Here is an 8,456-nt window from a genome sequence, read left to right as displayed (position 1 = left end):
GCCCACTTTTGTATATGATATAAACAATGTGATCACTAAATTGTACATGTGGAGACATGTGAGTGGGGGCGTCCTATGCAATGAGTATTGCATATGATCGGACCATGAAGAAAATCACTCACAACTTTATAATGTCGTTTATTGTTGAGACTAATTTTTTCATTCGATGACCTAGGTAACTCGATCTTAATCCTAACCTAACTATATTTATTCGGAATTATCCTTAGATTTGCATGGGTGAGAGTGGCCCGTGTTTGCCGACTCAATAAGTCTCCCATTTCAGGGGTAAGACTGGTGAATAGTTGGGGACATAGAGTGTAAGATGAAATTCACTCCTACCCGCTTTTAGGGATAATAGAGAGGTTGTTCCCTCAAGTACTGACTCCAAGTCTTGAATAAGGGGCCCACCCTCTCATTGGCCCGAGAGGGGTTTGGTTTGGTGGTTGGACCACAAACCAATTGTTCATTAGATGATCAGTGGGACTCAAGGAACAAGAAGTAACTTTAGGGGTAAAACAGTAAATTGACCTAGCTCTAGTTATGAACAACCTGTGAAGGATCGACTTACTAATCATGAAAATATGAGATGGACAGAAATATATCTATAGTGAGGGGAGTGCAACTACTAGGCTATAGTGGAGTGTCCTAGTAGTTAACGAATGTTGGTTAACAAGGTTAATGAGTTTAGCCAGTTAATCTCGGATTGTTAGAGCCCATGATCTGTAGGTCCATTAGGTCCCCCTGCTAGCTCATATCGGGCTGAACCCTAGAACAGTGTGACGAGTGAGTTCGAAGTGTTTGAATTCAAATTAGGGAATATACGCTAAATATATACGATATATTTAACCGCATTTTGTTTTAATTATGAATTAAACAAAAAGAGAGAATTAGAGATTTTTAAATAAGATTTAAATATTTTAATTATGAATAGGGATTCATAATCAATATAATGAATATGTGCCGGAATTGATTGGGATTGACATTTTATTTAATGTTAAATTTTAATTAAATTGTTTAATTAATCATTTATTATTATTTTTATTTGAAATTAATTATTTAAATTAATTGTTGAATTAAAATAAAGAAAGTCAAAATGTTGACTTCACCCAATGGAAAAATCCATGTTTGAGTTAGTGGAATATCGAGTATCAATATATGGTTTAACTAAACTTGCATGTTTGCCACATAATCCCACAAATTTGAGTGGAATTTTTTGTGTCAAAATTTGGTTAATTCAAACTTGCATGCTTGCCTTAATCCCACAAATTTGAGTGGAATTTTGAGTGTCAAATTTGGTAATCTCAAATTTGCATGAACATGCAAATATGACTCTATAAATTGATTAAGGTACATGGAAAGTTTGCTTGAAAAACTTTGAGAAAATTGCTAAAAACTCTCTCTTTACATATACTAAATTCCTATCAAGTTTAGTCACTCACCGGATTGCACAATCTCGTTCTAAGGCCGAAGAATAGTAGGGAAGACATTAGTGGTGGTTCGAAACCGGTTCGTGAGGAAAAAGAAATTTGAACTACAAAAGGTTAGTATTCAAACTCATTGAGTTTTAATGCTTTTGAACATGCTAGCTAATTTACTATAATTGTTGTACATAGAGTGCCTAAGATCTAAATTTCTTCTGCACGTGTTATAGCAACACCATCAATTGGTATCAGAGCAAGTTTTAGGCACTTCATTTACATTAATTTGAACATGGTGGGTACCATTTCATGAATGAATTTTGTGGTTGCTAAAGTGGATGTTTATGGTTTTGGTTTTTTTTTTTTTTTTTTTTTTTTTTTTTTTTTTTTTTTTTTGTGCTTCCATTGTATTCAATTATAGTAATTGGCCTAATGTGTATGGGGTTAATGAGTGAAGAAAGGTCTGTAATTTTTATGGAGTCATTAGAGTCCATTTTAGGTTGATCGAAAATGGAAGAGATAGCAAGCTGAACTGAAGAAGATGGAAGAGGTGGTTCGGGTGTTTTTTTCTGCCAGTTAGGGTCCGGTTCAACGTTTGTAAGGGTTGGTTTGGCCTGTTCTTGATCCTTGGGAGCGGTTCAAGTTATTATTAATTATTAATGTAATAATTTAGTTAATTGCTTGATTTAAAATGCCAAAACCAATCTACTTTAGTGTGTTTAATTAATTATGCATTATGAATGTATGTTTTAATTAATAGAAAATGTATGTGCATATAAAGTATGTCATATAGATTTAAAATCCCACCATAGGCTAAGCATGTTTCATGCATTCCAAGTATGTTGTAAGTGTTATAATGTATAGTATGCATGTTTAGGGTTCCATGAGATAGATATAAATTGTTATATTATTGCATGGAATGGATGATTATATAATTGTTATATAAAGCATGTTGGAAGAATGTTATAGGTTATTTTCAACGTCATAAAACGAGATAGACGTTAAAATCTATAACAAAGATAAATGCATACTCACTTAAGGTTAACAACAAGCATGATGAATTTTAATAGTTAAAAAAGGTCGATATCTTGTAAAACTGTGGGTACAAGAAAGCTCACCTGACATGATCTTGTCTAAGGCTGGAGGTACTTAAGTTGACGGTTTACGGAACACCTGCTACCTGGAGATCGGGTCAATACTTGAGCTTAGTTAGTCCAGTTTTAATAGCATGCGTGAGTGATGTAAGGATTTAAAAAAAAAAATGAAAAATTACCTAGACATCATAGGTAAAAATCGAGTATAAATGTTATATTTGGAAAAATCACCTAGACTTAAGTTATATTTAATTAGCCGGAATATACCTAAGCAATAAGTATACCCAACCGTCTAAAATACTTAGTGGGAGGAAAAAGGTATATGAGATATATCTTTTTCTTTTTACGCTCTCTGGATAATTCACACCGTGAGATTCATGCTCGGCCTCGTGTCGCCCGAAGAGCGTCCTCCATTCCGAAGGTATTTGCATGAGTCAATAACAAGGTGAATAGAGAAAGTATTTATAGTAAGTGGGAGAAGGAAGTATATCAACACATCCTATGGTCTCCACCACTAGGTTGCATCGTGAAATTCCCATGTTCCGCCTGCATGTTGCCCTAGAGCAACTACCCATTCAGAGGGTCGTAACATAGGAGTCGGAACAACGCAAACTCTAGAAATTGAGAGGATTTTTTAGGTCCATTCCTAACTTTGGCTTTTTAATTTGATAGCATTGTTGGGGCCGATCTCTGAGGTCTGAAAATGGCGGGTCACACTTACGAAGAATTACTAAGAGTTAGTATATTCTTAACCAAAGTAGCGATAACTAAAATACTATAGGAATAAGAGTTATTCTGGGATTAGTGTTTAAGTCAAGAATGTCTTGGTTTAGTGAAGGAGTGATTGAGTGCCCCTCGGTAGTAATTGCTCTAACTCACTAAAGTATCGTTGTAAATTAATAGTTTTTGGGTATATTATTACATTTGTTAAACCTGATTGGATTAAAAAGGATTAAGTCAATTCACTAATAGAATTTGTTTTAAATCTCAGCATGTCAAGCTCAATAGTACAATTACTCGCTTCTGAGAAATTAAAAACAATTACACAACAAGGAAATCAAACCTAAACACAATACTTGCAAATGATAATTTTGATGGTGTTAATATAACACATGCGGAAGCAATTTGGATCTTAGGCACTTTTAGAACATCAATTATAGTAAATAACTAGCATGTTCATAAGTATTAAAACTTAATGAGTTTAGATACTAACCTTTTGTAGTTCAAACTCTTTTTTCCTCACGAACCGGTTTCGAACCACCACTAGTGTCTTCTCCACTATCCTCTGGCCTTAGAACGGAATTGTGGAATCCGGTGAGTGACTAAACTTGGGAGGGATTTTGTATATGTGAAGAGAGTGTTTGTGAGAAGTTTTTCTCAAGGTTTTTCACCCGGAAGAAGAAGACCTTCCATGTACCATGATCACTCTATTTAAAGAGTCATGTTTGCATGTTCATGCAAATTTGAGATCACCAAATTTTGATACTTAAAATTCCACTCAAATGTTTGGGATTATGTGGCAAGCATGCATGTTTGAGTTAACCAAATTTTGACACTTAAAATTCCACTCAAACTTGTGGGATTTATTTGGCAAGCATGCAAGTTTGGTTAAACAAAATTTTGACACCTCAAAATTCCACTAACATGGAATTTTTCATTAAATGGAGTCAACATTTTGACTTTCTTCATTTTAATTCAACAATTAATTTGAATAATGAATTTCAAATTAAAGTAACATTAAATGATTAATTGAACTATTTAATTAATATTTAATATTAATTCAAATGCCAATCCCAATCAATTCGAACACATAATTGATTAAGATATTTAAATCTTATTTACATATCTCAGATTCTCTCTTTTTGTTTAATTCGTAAATAAAACAAAAATGCGGTTAAATATATCGTATATGTAGCGCATATTTCCTAATTTGAATTTGAACACTTCGAACTCACTCGTCACACTGTTCTATGGTTTAGTCCGATATGAGCTAGCAGAGGGACCTAATGGACCTATAGATCATGGGCTCCAACGATCCAAGATTAACCGGTTAAACTCATTAACCTTGTTAACCAACATTCGTTAACTACTAGGACACTCCACTATAGCCTAGTAGTTGCACTCCCCTCACTATAGATATATTTCTGTCCATTTGATATAACCATGATTAGTAAGTCGATCCTTCACAGGTTGTTCGTAACTAGAGCTGGGTCAATTTACCGTTTTACCCCTAAAGTTACTTCTTCTTCCTTATGTCTCACTGATCCTCTAATGAACAATTGGTTTGTGGTCCAATCAGTAAACCGAATCCCTCTCAGGCTAATGAGAGGGTGGGGCCCCTTGTTCAAGACCTGGAGTCAGTGCTTAAGGGAACTACCTCTCTTCTATCCCTAAAAGTGGGTAGGAGTGAATTCCATCTTGCACCCCACGTCCCCAACCATTCACCCTGTCTTACCCCTGAAATGGGAGGCCTATTGAGTCGGCGAACTAGAGCCACTCTCACCCATGCAAATCTAAGGATAATTCCGAATAAACAGGAGTTCATGGTTAGCTCAGGATTAAAACCGAGTTACCTAGGTTATCGAATGAAAAGAAAATCTATCTCAACAGTAAACGACATTATAAAGTGAGAGTGGTTTTCTTCATGGTCCGATCTTATGCAATACTCATTCAATAGGATGCCCCCACTCACATGTCTCCACATGTACAATTTAGTGATCACATTGTTTATATCATATACAAAAGTGGGCCGCATCCATAGTGTCCCTAGAATAAGGTACTCAGCCTTATCCTTATACTATAGATCATTTTAACTATATATACTTGAACTTGATCCACTCTTATGTCTCTACATATAGTTCAAGTAATCATACTATAGCTAGAGTGTTCTTAGTTTATTGGATTTAGATTAATCTTCGTAAAGTTCACTTTATTCAATAACAATCTTTACTGAATAAACAACAATAATAACTTTATTGAAAATAGAATATGTTTTTGTTTACAAACTATGAGTTTTAGGACATAAAACCCAACAGATTTGAGGTTTGTTTTAACTACGGAATGTCCCCTAGACCCCTGCTGAAATGCAAACCGAATAGTTTGGGTTGCATTTGACAAAAAGGGTAAGGGGAAAGATAAGATTCCTACTGACCACAAACTTAAGGTTCAAAATGCAGATAATGGAAAATGTTTCCATTGCAATAAAAACGGGCACAAGAAAAGTCACTACCCAAATTACCTTGCAGAGAATAAAGCCGAAAAGGCACAACAAGGTAAATATGATTTATTAGTTGTAGAAATACGTTTAGTAGAGTATGATCACTTAACCTGGATACTGGATTCAGGGGCCACTAATCATATTTGTGCTGTTTTTTCAAGAAACTAGTTCCTGGAGAGTGTTTGCAGAAGGCGAGATAACACTCAGGGTTGGAATAGAAGAAGTTGTCTCAGCAAGATCAGTAGGAAATTTAATTTTTTTTTCGGAGATAGATTCATTATATTAGATAATATACTTTGAAAACTACCTAAATTATGACCTAAAAATTTGAAAACATAAGTTGTAATTGATAATTACACAAAAATTTCCCTAAATCCATGAACTCGTGTCCAAGTAGTCAATCCTAAAGATTGTAACTAGCATAGAGTAATTGAAGCTCCACATGAAGTAATTTAAAGTTCCCGTTACTTAACTAAAGTATATTCAGCTTTAAAGAAGCATGAGTTGCACTTAAGTTCATGAAATGCTTATAGACTCTAACTCTTAGTACTATTATTGCCAGTATGTTTCATATGAGTCTTTCATAAATGAAACTAAGGTGCATTCAATACAACTTTATTTTCTTGTCATACGAGGCAAAATGGAAGAATTAAATCAAACAAACTGATGTACTAAACCGAATCAATCCAACCCAAATTGATTAGTTTGTTTCCTTTGTTGGGTTGTTGATTTATTTGATAACCCTGGTATATTATAACAATTCAACTTTTCATTTTATAGCCGTCCAACCACTCGGAGAAAAATATATTTGAATAGAAGCTAAAAATATTTGTTTTGGTGGTATGATTCTCACTTAGAGTGCAAGAGGTTTTGAGTTCAATTCTTGTAATGCCCTATGTCTAAATTTTTTACTTATCAAAGGACTTCATATTAATATAAACCTTTTGTTCCTATTATCAAACATACCTCTTAATTTTTGTACACCAATTGTTGGGCAACCCATAGTAAAAAGTCTTTATTTACATCCCAAGACTTTATACTTACCATTTTAGGAAACAAAGAAAAAAAAAAAAGAAGAAGAAGAAGAAAGCTCTCTGTTCTTATTATGTTCTTGTTTTGTTCTAAACGACATATTCTCATCGAGGACTTCATGTGTTTCCTACAATACAACAAAATACGACCTTAATACCGAGGCTCAAGAATTCATACATACGTTTCAAAGTGCATAACAAGGGCATTTGGTCTAGTGGTATGATTCTCGCTTTAGGTGCGAGAGGTCTTGAGTTCAATTCTTGGAATGCCCCTTTAAGAAGATTGTAGAATTAAAGATATTTACAAAGTAAATAAAACACATTAAAATAACATAAGTTAAATACAGAGGTACGGGGATCGTTACCATGCATGATCTTCAACCAAAATAATTTGAGCGGAGTCATTCATAATCTCAAACCTACAAGGTAGGTTCTAAAGCACAAAAACATGTGGATAAATTTTAAATATAGAGGCGCATAAAACATATGGACTAGCAACTAAAAATGATAGATTCATTACAAGGGCATTTGGTCTAGTGGTATGATTCTCGCTTCGGGTGCGAGAGGTCTCGAGTTCGATTCTCGAAATGCCCCTTTCAATTATATCGAGTTGTACAAAGAAATAAAGATGTTTGAAAAAAAAAGGAAGAAGAAGAAGCTATATTTAATCTTTTTAATTATAATTTATAAGTGTTTTTATAACATATATTTAATCTTTTTAATTATAATTTATAAGTGCTTTTTAATTATAATTTATAAGTGTTTTTATAACATATATTTAATCTTTTTAATTATAATTTATAAGTGTTTTTATAACATATTAATTGAAGAATACAGAATTGTGTATGTAAGATTCTCTTCCAATCTTGGAAACCATACCACTTTCAAATTAGAGAAAGTCATGATGGTAGTACCATTTATTTTCTATTCAAATTATTCCATGAGGGCTTGAGAAAGTCTTGCAAAAGAAGATGATGGTAGTACTATTTATTTTCTATTGCAGACTTTTGATAGAGCATCGACCCTAACTTCAAAGGCATTACACCCTTGACCCTAACTACAAGGGCATTTGGTCTAGTGGTATGATTCTCACTTCGGGTGCAAGAGGTTTCGAGTTCGATTTTCGAAATGCTCCCAACAATTATATCAAATTGAATAAAGAAATAATTCACATGGATGTTTGAAAAAAAAAAAAAAAAAAAAAAAAAAGGAGAATAGAAGACTTGAGATTCTCTTCCAATCATTTCATGAGGACTTGAGATTCTTTCAGCAGTGAGACAATGATTATGCGCCTCGACGAACAAGTCAACTGTGCAAAATTCAGACTGCATGGACAACAGCAGTGTATGCTCGAGTCACGTTTGGAAGAAACTAGTCACATTCTCCTATAATACATTTTGGGAAATTTTTTGGGAAATTTTAGTCCGGGAGGGTGTAGATATGAAATGAGCATGCCACCTTGGACAACAAATTATTTACAAAAAATTGCTGAGACATGCAGCCATAGACAACACGCCATGGGCAATCATGACCGTGACATCTGTCCCCACACAATTTATTGATAACCAACTCTTCATATACTCAGCATTGTAGGACGAGGCTGATTTTAGGTCTCTCGATGCACTTCCAGCTGATCTCAGAATGAGGAGTCTTTTCCAATCTACTAGGAGCTGTTGAAAATCACTTCTCGGTTCGT

General features: G+C 34.1%; 1 non-coding gene across 1 annotated transcript; it reads left to right on the top strand.

Moving 5' to 3' along the window:
* The first annotated feature begins 7,282 nt into the window (after positions 1-7,282).
* On the top strand, positions 7,283-7,354 carry TRNAP-CGG (transfer RNA proline (anticodon CGG)). Its single transcript has one exon. It is a non-coding gene; the product is annotated as a tRNA-Pro (tRNA).
* Positions 7,355-8,456: the final 1,102 nt, after the last annotated feature.

The sequence above is a fragment of the Cucurbita pepo genome, chromosome 3 (genome assembly GCF_057944985.1).
Source record: "Cucurbita pepo subsp. pepo isolate OVF chromosome 3, ASM5794498v1, whole genome shotgun sequence".
In the NCBI taxonomy this organism is placed as follows: Eukaryota; Viridiplantae; Streptophyta; class Magnoliopsida; order Cucurbitales; family Cucurbitaceae; genus Cucurbita; species Cucurbita pepo.
This window is presented reverse-complemented; position numbering and strand designations above follow the sequence as displayed.